At 39.3% G+C, this 24423-nt stretch overlaps 1 protein-coding gene across 5 annotated transcripts in view; it reads right to left on the bottom strand.

The window, feature by feature from the left end:
* Positions 1–24423, bottom strand: part of LOC131696567 (ETS-related transcription factor Elf-1-like) — a 50764-nt gene that overhangs the window by 11474 nt on the left and 14867 nt on the right. Inside the window, exon 1 of one of the 5 annotated variants that reach the window (XM_058989326.1) lies at positions 16874–16892. The exons of 3 other annotated variants lie outside the window; for them this stretch is intronic. The gene's annotated coding sequence lies outside the window, so the exon portion shown is untranslated. Of the gene's footprint in view, positions 1–12799; positions 12818–16873; positions 16893–24423 lie in introns of those variants that run through there. One more of the 5 variants, XM_058989325.1, reaches the window with a different exon arrangement.

Raw genomic sequence — 24423 nt, 5'->3', positions numbered from 1 at the left:
CCCACTGCCTCAGCTCACCACTAGCCCAGTCTTTATTGGCAGGCCTCTAATAATACTATAATACTATTAAGATAGTCTACTTCCCAGTTCCTTTAGGCCATGCTGGCTCCCCATCACTCAGTCCTAACAATCTGACTGCACTGCCTGCTAAATACAGTGCATGAAGTAGATGAAACAGCCATGTTTACCTGAGCCTGTGTAGAAAATAAAAGAAGGCAGGACAGGATGAACTTCCCTACCTACTCCCACTAGCCGTACCAAGCACCGGCCTACGCAGCCTAAACCGGATATTCCGGTTCTACCTCTCTGGTTCTCCCTCCCTCTCGTGTTACAGCTCACTGGTACTGAGGCCTGCTACCTACCAGCAGGGCTTTCTTTACCAGTGGTCAGATGTGACTAAATGCTTGGGAGAGTCATTACTTTATAAGGAAGGTCACAACTTTAAGGGGGCTCTAGTTGTTCAGAACAGAGAATTGTGTGTTTGTGAAAGGCAGGGAATGTGTACTGGCTACACCCAGCACAGTGTGGGGCAGGTGACACATGTGCTTCCTCATACAGTTCCCAGTGCACCTTGATAACAGACATATTTTATTTGTATCAAATCATCCAAATAAGAAAGGCTAATGCTAGTCCACTGCACCACCTGCCCTTCTCCCTTTACTTTAGTGGATCTGAGCCCTCTGTCAGGAAAGCTATAAATAGATACAGTAACTGCTATGAGGTGGTCTGAAGGGATTCAGGTGTGACTGTTTGGCCACGCTGTCACTTCCAAGTGCAGTGAGATCATATAAACAAGCCCCTTTAGGCTGCCATTTGACACTATTGAAGATACTTGACTTTCAAATTACAGCAATGGCTTTCATTGTTTTTTTTATTTCACTAATTTCAGTTGATTCATTTATTTGTAAATAAAATAAAGGAAATGCAATTTTATTCCCAGTAATGGACCAGTAATGCAGGGTATCACAAATACCAGAGTAATAAAAACCCTTAATTAAAAACCCATGTGATGTAAGGAGTTGGCTGCACTTTCCTGGTTAACGACCCACATCTGGTAATTTCAATTAAAACAAAAAAATCAACAGAGCTGGTCTGGGCTCTTTTCACATCAGAACGGCAGCATCCTGCAATTACCTAAGCACAGTGGCAGCATACCAGCAGTGTGGAAAAAACACATACATAGTCTGGGCTGTAAATCAGACACGTACTGTAGGACCGTCAGAATAAATTATTTCTGATAAGGCAGTTTAAACACATCCCTTAATCTTTATTTTAGGTGGGTTAAATGACAATGCTTTCACCCACTATCTATTCTGCATCTGGGGCCCACATCTTCAACGTGTCGTTGAAGGGATTCTGTTCAACACTCTTGCTGAGATTAGCCCTGCCAGCTAAGCCATTACAGAGTCTTATCTATCATACTGCCAGTGTAATACGACCCTTGTAAAAGTTAACCTTAGTAAAAGAACAGCAAAGTGTAATAAACCACAGTGAAAGCATTGTAAAGCATAGCACAGAATACTAAAATTAGTAGTATGGGGAAAGCATGGAAAAACTCCCAAATGACTGTGCAATTTTACTGGTGAAACTTTTATAAAAGTTATATAAATAATAATGACCCACTTTCATTATGTCTGTTCTGTCCTGTTTTGACCATGAAAGGAGGTAATTTAAGCACAACGAAATGGCTAAACGCTCATTCACATTGCCCCCGGCCTACAAAAATGAGAGAAAAACAAACTCTAAAAGAAAAACCCTCTGTTGGCGTAAATTAGAAAAAATAGTGATTTCAGCAGGCACATGTGACCACAGGCGTCCTTCCTAGACCACCTCAGACAGTTATAAATAATTTAAGAACTACAAAGCACTTTAAAACACCTGGAGCATCAGTTAGCACTGACATTTTTTTCTTTTTCTTTATTTTTTATTTATTTATTTTTTTACCAGTTTACAAGGAATTCAGTCACAGGCTGGGTCATTTCGGTGATATCACTTCCTTAAACGGTGAGATCATGGGACAGCCAGCATTAGTTTTTAATGAAAGATGTAATGAATTAAGTGCTCAGTACAGCTGCTAGACTAGAAGCACTAGAGACAGAAGGCCTCTATCATATCCAGAACAGTTAGAGCATTAATACAGTATTACTAAGCCTTTGCTGCACTGCACCATTTGCACCATTTTCGTTCCTGAAAAGGGAAAATAAACCTGATAAATATAACACAAACTACAGTATTAGGAAACAAATTAACATTCTGTTTGCTCATCTCCAAAGACTTCACCCCCAGCCTGGGCCTGGGTAATGAAGACATTTAACACAGTATCAAACTCAGCCTTTTGAGACAGCATATTCTTTCTGCATGTTCTCATATTTTGAGTCAGAAATCCAGATAATATAAAATAAAAAAAATAAAAAAAATAAAAAAAATAAATAAAAAAAATATATATATATATATATATATATATATATATATATATATAGTTCCTTTTAATGAAGTGAACTTAAATTTTGATGTTATTTTACATTTTATTAGAGTAAAGATAAAATGACATCCATAACTATGCTAAGTATATGCTTCATGTATAGGCCAAGCACACTTTTGATATAGAAAGTTTCTTTTGCAAGTAAAATTCTGTACGCGATGAATCGATCATTAGCATGCTCCACTAAGCAGTTAAAAGAAAAGGGCGAGACCAAAACGCTGTTTCTTTAGAGACAGATGGGACACGTATGCCAGCTCTCCCAAAATGCCAGGGCCTATCCTTAAACCCCTGCCAGCTGTCCCGCCCCAGCGCAAGCTCCCCACAATCCCAAACTGCAATCCAAGATGATGTGAAATCTAGCCCCAGGATTGCTCAGTCGTGCCATTGAAAAGGCCCCTCCGCTTCAGAGCAGTGATTCTCTGGTGGAGACTTTCCTAACAACGCCTGGAATTTAGTCAAGTATCTTGTTTAAAAGTAGGTGCAAGTTGTGTGTTTTTCCAGTTAAAATGGAGGCTTACAAAAATCTGTTCATGAAACCTGATAAACAAGTCTGATTGGAGATCACAGAGACTGGATTTACAACATGTGGGACTCACAGCTGAACACATAAAAGGACATACAGTCTTCCACCTATATTTTCACCATAAAGTGATGCATTGCTGCAGTTTTTAGAGTGTACCTGTTTGGGTTCTAGAAGGTGACAAGGAGATTTCAACTTCGTGCCCCAACACAGAAGGCAAAAGCACAAACAAAAACAGTACTATTCTATTTTATAATTAAATCATTGAATTCTACAGATTTAAGTACAAACTATATATATATATATATATATATATATATATATATATATATATATATATATATATATATATATATATATATATATTTCCCTTTAAAAAAAACAATAGTCTGAGCCCTATAAAACACGGACTTGTATTTTTGAAAGATTGGCAGCTATGACACAGCCTCTTAGATTTGGTTTTCATTTCATTTTCTTTCAAATTCATCTTATCTTTGAGAAGCAGGCCACGTTAGTAAATATAGAAAACAGGAACACAGAAAGAGAGAGAAAAAAAAGAAACACCCACAAACTGACCTGAGAATCCTAAACTCACAGGAAATGTATCACTAAGCAATGGTTCTTTGTCACTTCCTGTCTGTTAGACCACAGTCAGACTAACACTTCTCTCTTTCTGTGTTTGAGCTGCTGCTGTAAAACAGTTTCCACCTCTGCATATGTTGCTATAGGCCCATCGTTGTTTTTCTGCACTGTTTATAAAAGAGAAAGCCCTTTGCTCTCTCCTACCAAGGCTTATAGTACATGTAAACTGCTGCCTACTTTGAATATGAATCTTTGCATAAATATCGAGCTGTACAGCTGACTAGATACAATAATCTACAAAGGCAATGCAGGTCCCACACAGTTTTAATGTCTGAATATCCACTACTAAACTGCCACCAGCATAGTTTAGACTGAAAAGGTTGTTCTGAAGATATGTAACTGAAGTAAAATGTCATGTAAAACCGCTGCATCAAAATAAGCACATTTGTTTGATCTTACATGTAACCAACCTATCGTAGCCGTTCAAAGACGTGAAAGTCATGTGTGGCCTGTCATTAAACATGATTCAAAATTAAATAAAACAGTGAAGCTAAAAATGACTGAACCATATATCTGGGGACGACCAATGTTAAACAAACAAACAAACAAACAATAAAGCATGTTGCAAAATGCACTTTTTAAAATGAACGCTTCCCAGGGCCTTACCTCACAGAATGTTCGAGAAGCCACTCTCAACTTGCTGAGAAGTCGGGGGCGTGCACTTCCAATTGTATATTTGTTCAGTAGAAGGAACCCAAAGTGGTTGCGTTACGAGCAGTGCAAAACCAGAAGTCCAAGGCTACAATACACAGGCTTTGTAAGAGCAGAAATGCTTGAACCACATGCAAACAGCTCTCTCCCTGCCTTTCTTTCAGGTCATTCCTATATTCTTAATACCTTCTCTCTTATGGGGCCTGTCTTTAGAGTTAAAAGAAAAAACTGTAGTAGTAATTAACCAAAATGAATCTAATCCATCATGACACACATCTCCGTATCTGACACTGTAAAAATTTAATCATTCATTTTATTGCCATTTGTCTGGGGAACAGAAATCTGTCTTTCTGTATGTTTTGTAATTATTGTTATGATAATGCACTTCGAAACATACTTTGTGTGTAAAGAACTATAATAACAAACAGCAGATGCAACAAGTTACATAACAGTGTTTTGACTAAAAGCTGAAAACCATCTCAAAACTAAGCTACTGACATATTTAAAAAGAAAGATGTAACAAACAAAAAAAGTCAAACAATACAATATTTGTTTGTGATCATTTCAACATCCATTGTTAAAAGCCTTTGAATAAACAGCATCTGAAGCACAACTTAAAGGGCAGGGCAAGTAAAAGAAAACATTATTTCAAGACGTTTCAAAAAAGAGCAATTGTAAAATATGATATACTGTAATCCAGTTGTTTAAAGGAAAACAATATGTGAGCATGGGGTGGAAATAAAACTCCCAGTGGATAGCAGTTTGATCCATTCCTGATTTTGATATGAGTTTAATAAGACACACCTGAGCTTGTTGCCTATACACTGGGGCTAATTAAGCTCGAATTAAAACCTGGAATGGGTGAAACTGCTATGCAATAGGAGTCCTATTTTCATCCCTGTGTGAAGGTCTAAAAGAAAACATGAAAACCTTAGCATGCGCAATACCATGATGCACAATACCCTCTGCATTACAGAGAGTTTAACAACAAGGCATGTGCTGTATGTGTAATCAGTTAAAATATAATACAAAGGTGTCAATAAAAAAATTTAAAAAAAACAGAAAGGGCTGGGCTGATCACGAGAATGCAATAAAAATGCAGTTCTGCTGGTTTTGTGTTGTTTCGTTAAAAAATAAAAACTGATAAAGGGGCTTTGAAAACAGTTTACGGCAGAATGTCTCATTCGAGGGGGTAAATAAAAGCAACAGACCCCAGAATGAAGCCCTGGGAATGTGGGCCAAAATAACCCAGGCAAGCTACCTACTGTAAACATCCAATACATTGTTGAAACAAGCTTCTCCGTGAAAACCATTCAACCTCATTCCTCCAAGAATACAAGTCATGCTTCTATGAAAAAAATGTGGCTCACGCAGATTCTTTAAAGTTTAAAGACTTTGAATTCAAGGCAGTCATTAGGGACTCTGCAAACACATCATCTGGTACATTTTGTACACACTTATATTTGTTTTTTTTATGAATACGAGCTGAGATCCAGGGTTTAAGCCACAAAAAGATATAAAAACTAACACACAAAAGTTGCCTGCCCTGCTCATTAAACAAGTATGTCAGTAACATGCATATCCCCTCCACCACTGCTGGAAATAAATTTGAGCTCTATTAGTATCATGAAAAAACAGCTCTCCATGACCTACAACCACAGACAGTGCATGTAAAAATATGAATGTAACATGCTACCTACCCACCGAGGGAAGGACAGAAGAACTGCTCTGTTAAAACAGTTCTGGAGAAAGTCATGTGCAACTTCATAATCAGTACAAACAGACCCCTCCACATACCTGTTGCTGAAGACAGTTTACTGTCAAAAGTCATACACCATGGCAAGACTGAGCACAGCAACAAGACATAAGGTAGTTATACTGCATCAGCAAGGTCTCTCCCAGGCAGAAATTTCAAGGCAGACAGGGGTTTCCAGATGTGCTGTCCAAGCTCTTTTGAAGAAGCACAAAGAAACGGGCAACGTTGAGGACCGTAGACGCAGTGGTCGGCCAAGGAAACCTACTGCAGCAGATGAAAGACACATCATGCTTACTTCCCTTCGCAATCGGAAGATGTCCAGCAGTGCCATCAGCTCAGAATTGGCAGAAAACAGTGGGACCCTGGTACACCCATCTACTGTCCGGAGAAGTCTGGTCAGAAGTGGCCTTCATGGAAGACTTGCGGCCAAAAAGCCATAACTCCGACGTGGAAACAAGGCCAAGCGACTCAACTATGCACGAAAACACAGGAACTGGGGTGCAGAAAAATGGCAGCAGGTGCTCTGGACTGATGAGTCAAAATTTGAAATATTTGGCTGTAGCAGAAGGCAGCTTGTTCGCCGAAGGGGTACACGAATGAGTGTCTGCAGGCAACAGTGAAGCATGGTGGAGGTTCCTTGCAAGTTTGGGGCTGCATTTCTGCAAATGGAGTTGGGGATTTGGTCAGAATTAATGGTCTCCTCAATGCTGAGAAGTACAGGCAGATACTTATCCATCATGCAGTACCATTAGGGAGGCATCTGATTGGCCCCAAATTTATTCTGCAGCATGACAACGACCCCAAACATACTGTGAAAGTCATTAAAAACTATCTTCAACAAACAAGGAGTCCTGGAAGTGATGGTATGGCCCCCACAGAGCCCTGATCTCAACATCACCGAGTCTGTCTGGGATTACATGAAGAGAGAGAAGCAACTGAGGCTGCCTAAATCCACAGAAGAACTGTGGTTAGTTCTCCAAGATGTTTGGGCCAACCTACCTGCCGAGTTCTTTCAAAAACTGTGTGCAAGTGTACCTAGAAGAATTGATGCTGTTTTGAAGGCAAAGGGTGGTCACACCAAATATGGATTTGATGTAGATTTTTCTTCTGTTCACTCACTTTTCATTTTGTTAATTGATAAATATAAACTATTAACATGTCTATTTTTGAAAGCATTCTTACTTTACAGCATTTTTTCACACCTGCCTAAAACTTTTGCACAGTACTGTATGTATGTATATATGTATGTATGGTGTGACATATAGAGGGACAGGCACCTCATCAATATTCCAGTGACCATGGGAATGTAGGAAGACTTTGTTAATTAAATTGTAAAGTTCAAAAGATGTTCAACAATGAAACATGTACGTGTTCAACCTGCTTTGGCTGTCGTTTATCATGGTTAACCATGGTTTACCAAATGCCTGTGCTGAGCTAGCTCTGCTTTGAACTCTAGCTCACCCACTGCAGAGCTAACAGAGTCGATGCTGAGGACTCATCTTCAAACAGCTACCATAAGCAAAGGGCTGCCTCGCTGTCATGGTTTCCTGAGCTACAGACCCCGGCACTCCCTGTCCTTCTGTGTACTCTGTGGTTTAATGGGTCTGAAGATCGAAGCAAGGCCTTCCTGTCACTATCTGTGTAGTTCCGACGTGGTCAGAAATGCTCCTTTTTATGCATTTGATTTTATTTTAAAAAAAAAGTCAACTTAATTATATATGGAGACATAAGAACATAAGAAAATTCATCTCATCCAGTTCCTCGTAGCTGATTGATCCTAAAACTATTCTAAAACTGTCAGGACCCAAGTGATTTGGCATCAACAACATGGCTTGCTAACCCACTCCATACCCTCACAACAAAAAGCATTGACAGCAATGTGGCTAATGATATCAGTAAACCCAACGCAGTGAAAGAAATCCAATGATGAACTGTCATTCTATTGGGCACACTATGCTGCCAATAGAATATCAGCATATGGGTGCACTGCAAGATGGGACAGAAAAACACTGCCTCTGTAAATACCTGAAACTACAGTACAGACACGTTCAACAGCTTCCACAAAACACTCCAAAACTGGAATCCAGCACTTACAGAAACCACACTAAGCATTTAACATGCTGTATAATAAATATGTTTAAAGAATAATAATAAAAAAAACAGTTGTTTCCCAATCTACATTCAATCCATGTGACTCTTGAAAGATAGTAAACTTGTGTGGGTTAAAAAGGTGAAGTTTGGGATCATAGAAGTTTAAATGTTGCATTTAGGAATTCACTTTTGAATGGCTGCTATCAATTTAGATGACAATGGGTTCGGTCTCAGGTTTAAAGCTCACAAGTACATCATATATTTTATTCCTTAAAAGCTTAAATGATCCAGATAAACCTGTATGGGCAAGGGGAACATAAAACAGTGCAGACCCCAAGCACTTCTGTCATCAGCTCAGGCTGCAAACCCCACAGAGACGCCCAGCCCCCCTCCCCTGTAGCACTCAGTGGTTACTCTGAGCACAATCTCTCCACCACACTGTTTCTGCATTTCTCTTCTGAGAAACACAAAAAAGAGTTCCTGTATTTTCTGAACTGCTTTCACAAACAAAATGTACAAGTCATACAAGGGTTTTTTTTTTTGTAAGTTCACTGGCCTACTGGTACGATAAAATCAGTCATATGAATCTAGGTACTACTAGATTGAAGTCGTGACTAGGGAGATCTGAAGTCCCTGAGCAAATTGAATTGGGCCTCAGCTCTAGGATAACCAAACATGTAGTCAGCATACTGCAACTATTAGCTAGCAAGAAGGCATGCTTTCTGAAAGAGACAATGCTGTAGTAATACAATAACTTTCTAAAAGGATACATGCAGACATATATATATATATATATATATATATATCAAATCAATACATATACAGACGTGCTCAAATTTGTTGGTACCCCTCCACAAAAAATGAAGAATGCACAATTTTCTCTGAAATAACTTGAAACTGACAAAAGTAATTGGCATCCGCCATTGTTTATTCCATATTTAATAGAAATCAGACTTTGCTTTTGATTTTTTATTCAACATAATATTGTAAATAAGAAAACAAATGAAAATGGCATGGACAAAAATGATGGGACCGCTAACCTAATATTTTGTTGCACAACCTTTAGAGGCAATCACTGCAATCAAATGTTTTCTGTAGCTCTCAATGAGACTTCTGCACCTGTTAACAGGGAGTTTGGCCCACTCTTCCTGAGCAAACTGCTCCAGCTGTCTCAGGTTTGATGGGTGCCTTCTCCAGACTGCAAGTTTCAGCTCTTTCCATAGATGTTCGATAGGATTCAGATCAGGACTCATAGAAGGCCACTTCAGAATAGTCCAATGTTTTGTTCTTATCCATTCTTGGGTGCTTTTAGCTGTGTGTTTTGGGTCATTATCCTGTTGGAGGACCCATGACCTGCGACTGAGACAGAGCTTTCTGACACTGGGCAGTACGTTTCGCTCCAGAATGCCTTGATAGTCTTGAGATTTCATTGTGCCCTGCACAGATTCAAGGCACCCTGTGCCAGGTGCAGCAAAGCAGCCCCAAAACATAACCGAGCCTCCTCCATGTTTCACTGTAGGTATGGTGTTCTTTACTTTGAAAGCTTCATTTTTTCGTCTGTGAACATAGAGCTGATGTGACTTGCCAAAAAGCTCTAGTTTTGACTCATCTGTCCAAAGGACATTCTCCCAGAAGGATTGTGGCTTGTCAATATGCATTTTAGCAAATTCCAGTCTGGCTTTTTTATGTTTTTCTTTCAAAACTGAAGTCCTCCTGGGTCTTCTTCCATGGAGCCCTGTTCACAAAGCTGTAACTCTTTTTTCTTTTTCTTTTTTTTTTAAAATAAAACTAAAGTTTGACATTTATAAAACGTTCAACAATAGAAGTGAACAACCACGAGGAACAGCTTCAAGAATATGAAAACCATTATATTCCTGAAAATAGACGTATTAAATATTGTAACTTGTTCTATGTGTAATGTTTTTTCTGTTTGTTTGTTTTTTTTTGCCAGAATAGCGTACAGTAATTCCTTAAAAATAAGCAGTTTTGTTGTGTTATACTAACAGCTAGATTCTAACAACAAGCATTTCATCTACTAATTTACTATATCGTAATAGATACCAAGTGGAACAAGTGTTCACCGACTTATTAACCCTTATCGGCTCTCTGACACATCTGAGGTTGACTACCGATGTAGCCCTTGTGAGGTCGTGTTCTGATGTTAGACAAGGCGAGGTCACATTGTAAAATGCACACTGGAAATCAGATGCAGGGGTTTCAGCATCCAAGATGCACTGCCAATGTGGGTTACCAGACGTTTTACATTCCAGATAAAACCGCCATGAAAAGAAATACAGACAGATGGATGCACCTCACGAGATTCCAAAGTGTCAACCCACAGTTCAGAATAACTTGTGCACTTTCTCAGTGAAAATTCTACTGCGAGAGTTTTCCCAGGTCGGACCCCCATGTTATTTCTTGCAGAGCTATTCCACGGTTCAGCAGAAAGTACACATTCCCGAATGAAAATGTAAATATACTTGTTTACTGTTCAGCAGGAAAAGCACTACTAATGCTGGCAGGAGCCCTGGAAGAAGTAAACAGGGAGCTAAACAACTTGCAATTTGTAGCCCACTAGGACAGAAAGGTAGATGATAACAAGCGATATATATATATATATATATATTACTTACTACAGTCCTCTGCCCCTCCTGAACCCCACCATCATGCCGTCTGTCCTTACAGTAACAATACACTTTAATACAATGCTACAACACCTCCCACCCCCAGCACCGCATGCATGTGGCAAGAGGCCAGGCAACCCATATAGGAACCATGTTCAGTGGTTGTGAAAACAAGACAGGAAATTGCAGCAAACTAAGAGTGCTATTTGTCTCTCCATCTCCAGTTAATACATACATACATACATATATATATATATATATATATATATACATACATATATATATATATATATATATATATATATATATATATATATATGTGTTTATGTATACACACACACACACACACACACACACACACGTACACACAAAATACATGAGTTTCATTATTTTTTGTTAACTTTCTACTAGCTAAAAATACAGTAGATCTCTTCCTCCTGGGTGTTATTAGCTACTTGCATTACAGACATCAAGCATTGGATGTCACAGAATTTTCTAATGTTGAATTCAGATAAAACAGATGTAATGCTAGTGTGCTCACAGAACGAACTAAAAGGAAATGTGGGATTACATGAGCTTGACCCTTGCAGTCTCTCATCAAAACTTAAACTAGAAATTAAGTTTGGGGGGTCATCTCTGATCCTGATCTATCATCTGAGACTCATATTAGGGAAGCTACTAAAGTATCTTTTTACCATTTGAAAAATATAGCCAAACTCAGACCAATTATTTCCATATCTGATGCAGAGAGACTAATGCATGCCTTTGTTTCATCTAGAATTGATTATTGTAATGCACTTGTTTCTGGTGTCCCAAAACATGTGGTATCCCGCTTGCAGCTTGTTCAGAATACTGCCGCGAGAATTCTGATTAAAACCAGGAAAAGTGAACATATTACCCCTGTTTTGGCTTTTTTACACTGGCTCCATGTGCAGTATAGAATTGATTTTAAGATTCTGCTGTTAACTTACAAGGCCCTGAATGGATTAGCACCTAGTTATTTGCAGGAGTTACTGACCCTGTATCTTTCAAACCACACTCTGAGATCACAGCATGCAGGGCTGCTGGTTATTCCTAGGGTCAACAAAAGCAACACGGGAGGTCAAGCCAAGACTAAAAATGCACTTTTATAAAATGGCTTTCTTATCTTAGTGGGTTTTAATGTAACTTTAAAATTGCTGCTTTTGTATTTAAATAGGCTGAGTGTGGCAGTCGTATGTGTGACATGCTATACAAAGTAATGTAGTTTGTTCTTTTTCTGCTATGTACTGTACATTGCTTTGCAATACTTTTGTATAAAAAGCGCAATATAAATGCAGTAACTAAAATAAATCTACAGGGTGATACGGTAACAGCTGAAAAGGATCCTGCAGTAGAATGGTTATAGATTATGAAAACAGATCCTACTGTTTGTCTGTGTAGACTGTACTTCTGGGTATCTTACTGTATGTGGTGATGTGACAGCTAGGGTTTCCAAACAAGCGATAAATAAATCAAACGCATACAATGCGAGACTACTCTGCAAAAACAACCACAAACCCAACAATCTTCATTCCCCTTTTTATGTTTTGCAGCTTCGGGACTGGATGCTCAGGAAAATCTTAAATGCATTAATTTCCTTACTGCATGGGCTCTTCAATTGCTACGGTACGCATTGCAAAACACTGTATTTTCAAACAAACCAATAAATGATTGTGATAAAAACAGTGCATACTGAAAAAAGAAGAGATCACATCTTTACGTAGCCATGGGGGCTTGAATGTTTGTTTAGACAAGCTCTTAACAGCATACATGTATATAGCGTGCAATACCAGCAAGGTACAACTGAGACTGCGAGAAGAGCGCTAGTTACAACACGCTCAATCTGTCAGACGGTGTGTCGAGGTTCAGCCCGTAAGAGTGGCTGCCCCCGCAAGCTTTCACAATCCCGAGCGGTGTTTACTTGCAACTCTCATACCAATCGGTAACATGTCATAGCATGGAAAGGTTGGAAAAATGCTGAAAACGCAGCAGCAAAAACAATCATGACTCACTCCTGCTCCCAGCTTGTGTTGTTCCACTGGTGGCAGGGAGGATCCACATTGCTCCTCTGAAGTGGCTGGCTGGGGCCGGAGGACCTTCAGGGCTGCCTCCTTTTAAAACCTGGTCAGCTGGTGAATGGCCAATGGTTAAAACACATGTTAAAGGTTGTGAGGCTTTCAAAGCAGGGCACCATAAGCACCTGCAAAATGTACTACTTAAATATATGACCACAGTGTGATATTATTTTGAAATATAGTAATATTACTAGTTGATATCGTGCTGGGCAACTGTTGCCTCAGAACACTGGGAAAGCTGGCTATCGTGGAGAAATGGGAATTGCGATGCAAAATCTGCATGGGTGGTAACAACAGCCACAACGAAGTGAAGAGCAAATATGCAAGGGGGCGTCAGATTGGGTCAGAGATTACCAGCTGTTTTAACATGCTGTACATGAAGAGGCAACAGTCAGAAAACCCTTACCATCAAAAATGAATCAATTGCCTGTAACAAGTTTTTGAGTGTTCTTTAAAACTATTTAAAAGCTGACAACCGTGAGCCCAAACAGACACTATGAGCAGACAGAGTTCAACTGAGCTGGGAAAAAAAGCCTTGCAAGTTGTGTGATTCGTCTATTTCGATCTCAATTTTCACTTTCGGTGTCATTCAATTTACATGTACAAATATACAGTAAGTGTGACTTAAGTAGATTTACATTTTCCCCAGAGGCAGATACTCTGTAACTTGTGGTAAAGAATGTTTATCGCAATTCAATAAACAGTTCTCTAGATACATGTAAAAGTATACAAGGACAGGCATCTCCTGTGTGATACCTAAGTCTCATTTAACTCAGGTGTGATTAATTAAGAGCAATACAACCTTTATTTCAAAAGCATCTGCATTCAAATCTCCACGGCTAGAACAACTGATACTTACCAAGACTATCTAAAGAGAAAATATTACATTTCTTCAAATCAGCCCATATAACCTGCATACCAGGATACACAGGCCCACCCCTCAGGTATAAACAGTACACAAAGAAAACAAGATTGTGGTGACTACCCTAAAGAAACACGCACTGGTCAGTGCTTCTGCCTGAATGCTGACCTGTGTGAAAGCCAGTAGACGTTCTCTCCCAAACCAGTCACCAAGACTCTCAGCACCTCCCCTGCCTCATTCCTCCACTTCAGGCACCAAGAAACACTCTTCCAAACCAAACATGCATGCATACAAGCCCACAGTCCCTATATGATCTGGACAGTCCCGATTTCCAAGCAAATGTCCCGGGTCCCGATGCACAGGAAAAAAATCATTTATTCTTCACAGTAGAGTTAGTGAAAATCACACACTGTGCTCTTTGTGCGGCTGACACATCTGCTGATCACTAACTTATACAAAGGTAAGAACGCTTCATTACGTCTATTTTTACTGTCATGATGGTCTTGTCGTGTTGAGTTGGGGGGATACGTCTATTATATGATGAGTGTTTTTTGCGTATGACTCCTCCCATGTGTATGATGCGTATGACCCCCCCAGAGACGAGTGTTCTGCTGAGCAGTTTCCAAATGTTGGCAAGTATGTGCATGCACATTTCAAAGTACTGTTTTGAAAAAAATATTTATTTATCCCAGGATCACACTTGCTGTCTTTCCTGAAGTCTAAAGAAAGAAATTAGGCCTAAAATAATGTCTCCATAAATCAAACCTAAACCCATAACACTAAATCGTAACACAAAAAACCTTAGATGACATGTTTTTATGCACCTCTATTTTCGTTGGTAGATCTCTGTTTATAATGCCGCCCTGAGTAAACTACCATGCTATATGTATAGTTTACAAGCAGTGTTTACAAGCTTAGGTCACAGTAATTTCTGAACTTTGTAGCTCTTAATGCTTGCCCTGAAGTGGGCAGAAAAAGCAATTTACAGTCATTACTTTGCCCTGGAATATCAAGGATTTAAGTGTAAAATGGTTTAATATGTAACTGATACTTGGTCCCTTTATCTATTTGATGTGGTGAGTTTCTTCCTTTTATGAGCTTTCACCTTGGTTTAGGTCTTGAAAAACATTTACACAGTAGATGAAACTGTCACATATTATTAGAGAACAGTTCTCGATTTTTATTCTGTGGAAAAAAAAAAAGGCCCAGGTCATAGGTTGACATTTAAAAAGTATCACAAGATTGCAATGAGATCACCATGGGCATTAACCAATTCTCTTTTGAACACCTCTGACCTTTACATAAGACATTTGTAGCTCATTCTTCACCTGCTTACACTAGTAACACACTATATAAAGGGTATGACTGTTGCACTGCTGCCAAGTAGCCCCGCCCTGAGTGACCATTGTGGTAACTGGATCAATGACTGTGTGTGTGTGTTTGTGTGTGCGTGTGCGTGTGCGTGTGCGTGTGCGTGTGCGTGTGCATGTGCGAGGGCTGAAATGAAGAGAACAAAAGCAGAGTTCTTGACCCAGCACGATAATGACGTCATCGTGTTAGCCTGTAGTCACCCTCCCACTCCAAGCACACACATAGAAACCCACCTTTTACCCCTAATAAACCAAGATCAACATTATTGTGATTAATACGATTATGGTGATGATGACACTGGGTATTTCGCCATGTTAATTAGAACGTTCACTGCCCATTTTGTCACTTTACAATAACCTGGTCTATTCTTCAGTTACACCCTCTGCATATTTTTTCTCTTAATGGGTCTCAATGCCAGGTTCTATTAAACCATGAAGGTTCATATACTGCACTGCTTGCTTATATTAAAACATGCTGCAGGCACCAGGGCTGGTTGTATGGGTTGGTCGTTTTGGTCTTTAACTGTTCAATTCTAGTTCATTGTGGGGCAGTCTGGAAAATCTGGAATGGCTGGTTTCAAACCCCCCCCCCCCCCCCTCCTGCATGCACGCACGCACGCACACACCCAAATACTACACTGGTAAAAGAAAAACAAATATTATGATTATGTAGTCAACCATTACATTATAAAATAAACCTGTTTCTTGAATGCTTATGGGTAACAGGGCCAGCTTTGTCTCAAGAATGGTGACAGTCAGCACTGAAGTTATTTATTTAGATACTGTACTGGGCGATTATAATGTGCGGGAAATACATTCACTGTAGACTAGAGCAATGAAACTTGGTGTTTTACCATTCAATGTGGCCAACATTTGTCATAGTGTAGTTTAATACAATATTTAAACCAGAAGAATGTGGGTGGATGATCACAAAAAATGCAGTGGCTTTTAATAAGAAAGGATCACGTTTCCTGATTTTTATGTGTCTAAACGGTGTATAATAAAATACAGGTAATGAGTTACGAGCGGTATCCAAGTTACACAGATATTCCACTGAATAGCCCACCATTACAATGTAAATCGATCTGTTTGGACAGCTTACATACTGTAGGAAGAATACACTGTAGGTTAGCCATATGCCCCCGTGCCTAAACACACAGCCCTTCAAATGCTTCTTCTTAAGGGCTTAAAGGCTTATTCACTGTGCACTGTAACCAGGCCACTCAGCAGTGTTGCATTATTACCTTTCCTCAATTTAAAATAAAGCAGCAACACGTGAACAAGGGCCAATAATACAGGCCTTGAGTGGGCTTAACTAGCTCTGTGCTGCCATTAGTATTAGATAGCTCTTTAATGCAATTCTTTTCACTCTCAGGGTAATCTAGTGTGTAGTCCATTAGCTCATGATTGACTGCTGCTCTGTGGATTCTCTAGCAGGGCAGCCCATCTGAGATGCAGTATCTTGTTTTCAGTCTGACATCTCTCCAGTTTTACAGCTGCCGTGTAAACAGAGGCATGTTTTTGGTTAATGGGCTTGCAGTCACTTGGCTGTGCGGCGGGTTGTAAGAATGGGAGAGAAATGTCAGGACCACCTAAGGGACATGCTCTTTTTAGCTCACATGGTAAAAAGTCCTGGTTTGAAGTCTGAAGGTCAATGGCTAAAATGATTTGACCCTGCAAGGTTGTAGTAGTGAACCCCATACCTAAGTAATTAGTTGTACATGAGATCATCTCCTCACAGAGATACAATCAAACCATCAAATCAAACCAAATCCTAACCTGCCCATTCAATCCTGGCCTGTCAAATTGTGCAGTGGTCGTTTTGTGATGCAGTGTTTCCAGTGGAGGCTTTCACAATGTAAAAATAGCGAATTATCCCTCAGAAAGAGCAAACTTGTTAGTTTGAGGAGAGTCGGTGGACATGCCCTGAATAAGTGTAAAAGAAACAGACAAACATCAGCAAAAACAACAGCAGCTAGACTCACTTAGGAGACAATGTATGAGTGCTGTTTGTGATTGTTGTTTACAAAGAAGAAATGAATCAGTCAGGTCACCAAATGACTGCAGGCTAGCACAGTACAAAGAGAAAATTAAAAAAGTGATGCATCTGCCATTGATTCAAAATATACCCCATGCCAAGCTCTAAGTATTGTGCCCTCAAACCTAAAACAAACCAGAGCAAAGAGACAAACAATAAAGAAGCAGTCTGGAAGGGGGCATCTTTAGCATTTTGGTAGACAGGGAACTCATAGCCGAGCAAGATCAGGCAGCCTGCAAACCGCTATGTATCTCTGGTCTGGGCAAGCCACAGGATTTTAATGACGTGTTTCGCATTTTTTGTTAAGTCCCATTAGAGGGTCTGGAGGGGTTTAGTCTGAGAGGGTCACACCCCACACTGGTATGCTGAAACCAGGCAAGTAGGGTTGCCAACTTTCCAAAACCGGACAGCACCCCTCCTGAAACACATACACACACACACACACACACACACACACTGCCTGCTACAAATGATTTACACTTATGACATGAGATAGATGTTTTATTCAAATATATCATAATTATATATTAGCAATATATACTGTATTATCAACTGACCTTGATTTCTTTTTTTTTTTTTTAAAGAACATAAAGTTGACAGACTATCAGAACCAGCGAGCTTGCCATACAAAGCAGGCACCACATCCTACTCTGTTTGGCTGCTAGCAACATCTGTATTTACAGCTAAGCTTTGCTGAAAATAATTGAATGGCAGCATATTTTAAATGATGTACCTATAAAAAGCTGAAATTGTGCGGCTCGTCATGGCTTCCAGTCTTTTCTACCCCAACCAACTGTAAATGTACATACTAAAGTTTCATTCCAGTTTCCTCACACTTTGATATATAAAACTGTACTGTACAATAATTAAAAATATTTACATGTAAATCTGGTCATACTCACCTGTCATAACAGACATACAGAGACAGTATCCTGAGAAATATGTCACTGTACTGTTCCACGGTATGGGATATAATGCAATCCTTGATGCCAAAGCATAAAAACTGTACAAGTGGTTCTCAAGATATTACTCAGCCAAGTACTACTTTGAACAAGAAGTCTGATTAGTGTTATAACATGTGACAAATACTTCAGCCATCTCTTGTATTTGAACATATTATTTCAGCTCATATTAAAAACTGTTTAGATCAGAAAAATCACAAATAGTGGAACAAACTCCACTCTTTTCCATCCACAAGCTATATTGCATTCTAATAATCCTACATATTAACAGCAGTTTGGTTTTAAAATTAACTGCACATACAAATTTGGCAACTCTACAGTCAGTCGGGGAAAAAAAAATGGACCATTTTTCTTTTTCTTTTTTTTAAACAAAAAGCCTACTCTTCCACCGTTAACAACCAATTTAAAAAAGAGAATATGTTTTGTGAATACAGGTCCTGTACTGGGTGTAATGGAACAGTATAGGAGATTAGCTGCATGGCATGCAAATGAAAAGCTTTTCCTATCTCTTGTGTGCTTCACGGAACGTTGCCCCTCTTTAAATAAAAACGCAAACCGGCTGCATGTAGTGTTTGTTAACTCTCCAGAGGTCCTGAATGGATGAGGGGAGGTAAGCATTGTTCAAGCGGGTTCGGCTCTTCTGTAGAAAGCAGCAGGCCAATATAAACAATGCCCTGAGGTAGAACTGAACACAGCTTTGCTTATTAAAGAGCGTCCATATACCTGGGTAAACAACAGAAAACCTAGGAGGGGCTGTTGCTAGGGAAGTCCTGTAGCCTTTGAAGATATAATGCAGTTTACTTTTACAAAATGATTTAAAACAAAATAGCAATGATCAAACCAATGTTGGGGGTGTCCACATAATTGAATACCACCCCCCCCCCTTAATGTGTAACTGGTTGCCTTTGTTTCTCATGGGGTTTTTATTTTACATCTCTAAGGGATTAAAACGTCAAATAAAACAAAATAACTCACTTTACCAACTAATGACTGATCCTCGCCAACGCTAGAATACACTTGAATAGCACCCACCAATCTGTTTATTGATCTATGATCTTAAAATAAAAAAAAGATCAATACAATTAATAGTAAAATAAAACTTCGGCTTTCTAGCTTCTACACGTGCCCAATAGACGTGTTTACGCATTAATTAGTAGCTTGTTGAAGGCATCTGATAAGTAGCTCGAGCAACTCAAATTAGGACAACACAAGCTATTCAGAACAGGGGCAGAAAGACAGTTCTAGAGATTTCAGACACAGATGCGGGATGCACTGTACAGCTGCCATTCAATAGCACTTTTTATTGATCGGTTAGACTCCACTGACTGGAATCCTACAGCAGTGGCTGAGCTGAACAAATTGAAATTGAGAGTGCTGAAACTGCTGGCAGCTCACACAACCTGGTTCCTATGCTGTCCCTCACAGTATCTAACCACAGACTATATGTCTAGCTGAGTTCACTTTTTTTCAGGTTAGGTTTACAATGCTACAAAGGACCGCATGTGTTTTCAGGCACTAAAAGGCAGCCATGCTAAGAACAGAATACAGAATGCTGCTTATTTCTAAAACTGCATTGGCTACAGCAAACCACAGTAAAACAAAAACGTACAGAAGTATATTGCCATCTCTCATGCTGATGGACTTTAAATAGTATTTATAAGGTAGCAAGACCGTGTTCAAATGTAGAAACCACCCTAAATATCACTGCAGGAAATGAAAAGGAAACTGGGCAGAATGAGATCTGTGAAACCACAACAGCACTACAGATATCAATGACTTCAGTAGAGTTCACAACAACCAATACGAATCAGGAATAGGAAAGAAAAATATTGTGTCAGGCTGTAGTTTTATAATACATGAAGGCAATTACAAAAATGATCATAATGCTATTAAACATTTGAAGTTAAGGCTTAAATTGCTTTGAAACCACTAATTTACCTTTATGCTATGTTGTAACGGCATGGTGCCTTATTACAGGGTTCAGACCCCTGTGTCTGCTGGTTTTCATTCCAACTGAGTGCTTAATTACTTAAATGATCCCTTAATTTAACTAATAATTTGCTCATTAGTCCACTGATGAAAATAAAAACAGCTAATATGTGAAAGTAATGTTTAGATGCTGGGTGGGGGAATTAGATAAAGCAAACTCCTATAATCGTCAATTCATTCTCCAAGGCCAAGATTAAAAGAATAATATTTCTATTCTTTAATTGCTATGCTTACTATGCTATGCTTCTAAAATGACTTGATGGATGATTGAGATGAGGAAGCATATTAGTGTTGCAATGTGCATGGAAGCTCATAGGTGAAGCATTTTGCACTAAAGCCTATGCAACACAAATATGCTTTCCCACCTCAGTCCTTTTAGAAGCAATTTTTCATGTTAAATATGCTATCTAATATAATGCACTTCCTAAAATCAACCACATGTTTAGGGTATGACCTTTAACGCTACAAATAAAACTGTCAGCAGGGCTTGATTTTAATCACGTTCATATAGAAAGTGTGCAACGGCAGTTCTTAGGAAACTAACATTACCAACTCCAATGAGAATGTTCCTATGAACTTCTTGTCAAGGTTCCTAAAGCTGAATACTAGAACAATACAAAATAAAATTCAATCTATCATTCAGTGTAAACTGCGGACACTGGTTTTTATTTTTTTCAGGTTGATTTTCACACCTCTTCGGACTGCCCTGTCACAACTCCCTATCCACCACTCAGCCATAATCAGAACAGTCCAAGTTATTCTCACAGAGTACAGCTGTTCCGGTCAGGAAAATGGCTGTAGCCACTTTTCATGTTCACTTACTTCAATTTACAATGGCAGATAAAGTCCTCCCAATTGTCACGCAATTAACAAAAAAATTGTAAACCCACTGGCAGACAGAACTGCAGGTCTGCAAATCGTGTTGCGATTTGCAAGCTGAAGACGAGGCTAGCTGCATGCAAATGAACTCTGCAGTGTTGAACAATGACGCCCTGGCCTGCTTCACAGGTGTACTGTAATTAACCTGCTCCTCAAAGAAATAAGTGCTTGAAGCACATGCCACACATAGCATGAAATATACCACTCCCTCAGTGCACAATAGCACAGGGAGCACTGTAACCCTTAACCCTACACTAACAAAAAATACATTTGATCATGGTTAACTAGAATTAGAAGTTAAAGGCTTGTAGTCCTCTGGTGGTATTAAAATAAATAAATAAATAAATAAATAAATAAATAAATACACCGGATTCTGATACTCTAAATAATGTTTGCTGAATAATGTCCTCAGCATGTTTTATAACAGCTGGTCATGGAGTGTTATGCAGTGCACTGTGTGGAACCACTCTAGGCCTTTTTGTCTTCTCGTCTCTCATTTCAAACCCCAGTTTTACTTCCCCCCCATTTGCTTACCCCCTTAAAACAGAAACACGTTTCAACAAGTTATATGCCACCGGAACAAAGGACCTTCTTAGAGCTCGTTTATATTGCCCTTTTTTTAACAGAAGAAACCATGGAAATGAAATCCCCAGCATGGAAATTCAATGCAAATATCCTGGGTTCAGGTCAGAAAGCACAGTTCACAAACTCGATACGTGTCCCGTGATCACACAGATCACTTTCCTTTTCATCAAGACTAACCTACTGGAATCAGAGATTCATAAAAGAAAAATATTATTTTTAAGCATGTACATACAGGTGGATGGGATTTGAAGCACTCCGGTCTTAATATCTTACAGAGGATGAAAAGGGGGGCCAGACAAAACAGGAACTGAATAAACATTGAGCCCAGAGGGGCTATGTCTGACCTAACCACACCCAAATAACAATGGTGCCCTATGGAGGGCCAGCTGTGTGGGGGAATGTGTGTTCCATATAGAATAAGCCCATTGGGGCTTCGTTCACTCTTTCCTTAGTTCAAAATGAGAAATGTCGCCATCATACTACCAAGCTTCTGAGCAGCATAAATGTGCAGCACAACCTCCCCCCCCCCCAAAATAGAAATTTTGTTTTGCCAGACCCAACATGCAGATCGGCGACACACTGTATTACTCAAAGCAGCAATCTTCATCTTGCACACACATTAGCAAGAGCTACAAACTTTCCATTTGAAATGACAGCAAGCGAGGCCACAATGTCTCACCCCCCCCCCCCCCCCACTATCTCTCTCTCACACACACACACACACAGAGCAGCAAAAATAAGAAAGTGCACTCCCAAGCAGTTCATTGTTCCAAGTGTCCGTTATGCATAACAGGTTAACCATGAGGCAATCCCAACACATTCCAACTTCCCTCAGCCCTAACTGACTTATTAGCTGTAATAAACTGTTAACTGCTAACTGAACTGGAACACAACACATGGGTACACTGTACATCCGCTTTCACTTGACTTGCTGCCAGAAGCTATGCAGCAGCCCACAAACTTCATATCTGTATTACTGGATGTCAGGATATTCGACTTTGGAGTGAGAGGGGTAGGCAGTGTTTTTTTAATTGCAGTACTCATGAACAACAAGTGGAAGGCACACCTCTGACCCGAGAGGCCTGCTCTATTGCCCTAATACAAATACAAATATGGTTACAATGCACACACACTACGAGAAATGTCACCAATATGTCTTATCTTGCTGCCATGGGCCTGTATCTGTTTTCTGTTACTAGGCGTACACACACAGTGTGTAGAAACAAACAGAACTATTTCAAAATGTGTTGATGTACTGCATATGTGTGGGTGTGTGATGGCGACAAATACCTCCATATGCATACATGTGCACAGGGATTCAAAAGAACGTAAGTTACCGACTGATTTGCATATTACTGTATACCTTTGTCAAAGAAAGTTGTTACCTCATGTATGTGTGCAGGTATGTGCTTACTGCTAAAGATACATATATTCATGGATACACTATGTTTCTGAAACACATTTGAAACCCTGCATCCCTGTGATCTTCTACATTTGTTTCTGTAGTGTAAGCCTGACTCATTTGTTACACACTTTTAGATTGCAGCAACAGTAGGCTCCAGGCTCCCGGCTCCCAGACACACCCTTCTCGAGTGACACAACAGGACTGACTTGGATTGGATAACTGGGGGTGCAAACACCACCCACAGGCTCGAGGTCACAAAGCTACAGAACAAGTCCCTTCAACTCACAACAAGAGCGGGCTCTTAAAGGGACAGTGTCCTTTTTTGTCGAGATTTTAATTTATCACAAACATAGTTGCTTAAGACTTAAAATGTTTTTTCTTCAACTTCTTGTTCTTTTTAAAAAACTAAAAACAAAATGTTTTACTGTTCTGGAGGTACTGGCAGTAGAATATTGAATATGTGTTGTCCCTGTTTCAATAATTCATTAAATAAAATCCTGTTTTTGTGTTTTCTTTAGTTTTTTTTTTTGTTTGTTTGTTTTGTTTTTTTAAGAAAAGGTGCAGGAAATATATTGACAGTAATTGACAGGAGCAACAAAATGTTTTTTTTACAGCAAAATTGTACTTGTTTTTTCATGTTTGTTCAGGATTTGGTCAAGGTTTATAACTGGAATAGTAACTAGTCAGGCATTTTATTTGGAGATTCTAAAATAGCTGAGCGTGTTACAAGCCAACTGGTGCCGATTCTGGATAAACTGAGAGTCTTTCTATGCCGATTCTCTTTATTGGGAAAATAATTTAGCTCAGAGAAATAAGCAACTTTATCTGAAACAGGAAGCATAGAACTATCTTGGTTTCTTAGATGAAAAAAAAAAGCGTACTGCATGGGCATACAAGTTTAGATTGCACTTGTTTAAGACAAAGTAATGCCACTGGATTCTCACTTAAGTGAAATAGCTTGCATTGGCTGGGTTAACACTGAGTTCTAGATATTAGCACATTAGTTAAAGATATGGTGTATGAGAATTATTTTTCTTTTGTCGTTCTAAAAATTGGCTGCTGAACACTCAGTACACCCGCACGCCACATTATGAAAAAGTTCCCTTCGAAACTGAGGCTGGAACTGACTGAACTGAGGTATAAAACTGGACTGAGACAGTAAGGCTTGCGTAATAAAGAAAACAGCATAACTGACTTGCCATATGAAAAAAAAGCTAACAAAAATAAACAACCAAGTCCAGTAAAATGTTACTTAAAACTGGGATAAAAACAAACACTGCATTTTCATAATAACTATCTTCATATCTCCATTTCTTGAGCCTTTTGGAAGCTCAATGCTGTATTAACAGTGTCCTATCAGTTTGCCTAAATGATGGCTAGTTCTGACTAACACCCAAGTTTGTGTAGGTGAATGTCTTGGTAAAATTATTATTCAGATATAAACCATAAAAACAAACAAACAGTTTTATTC

The sequence above is a fragment of the Acipenser ruthenus genome, chromosome 16 (genome assembly GCF_902713425.1).
Source record: "Acipenser ruthenus chromosome 16, fAciRut3.2 maternal haplotype, whole genome shotgun sequence".
Taxonomy (NCBI): domain Eukaryota; kingdom Metazoa; phylum Chordata; class Actinopteri; order Acipenseriformes; family Acipenseridae; genus Acipenser; species Acipenser ruthenus.
This window is presented reverse-complemented; position numbering and strand designations above follow the sequence as displayed.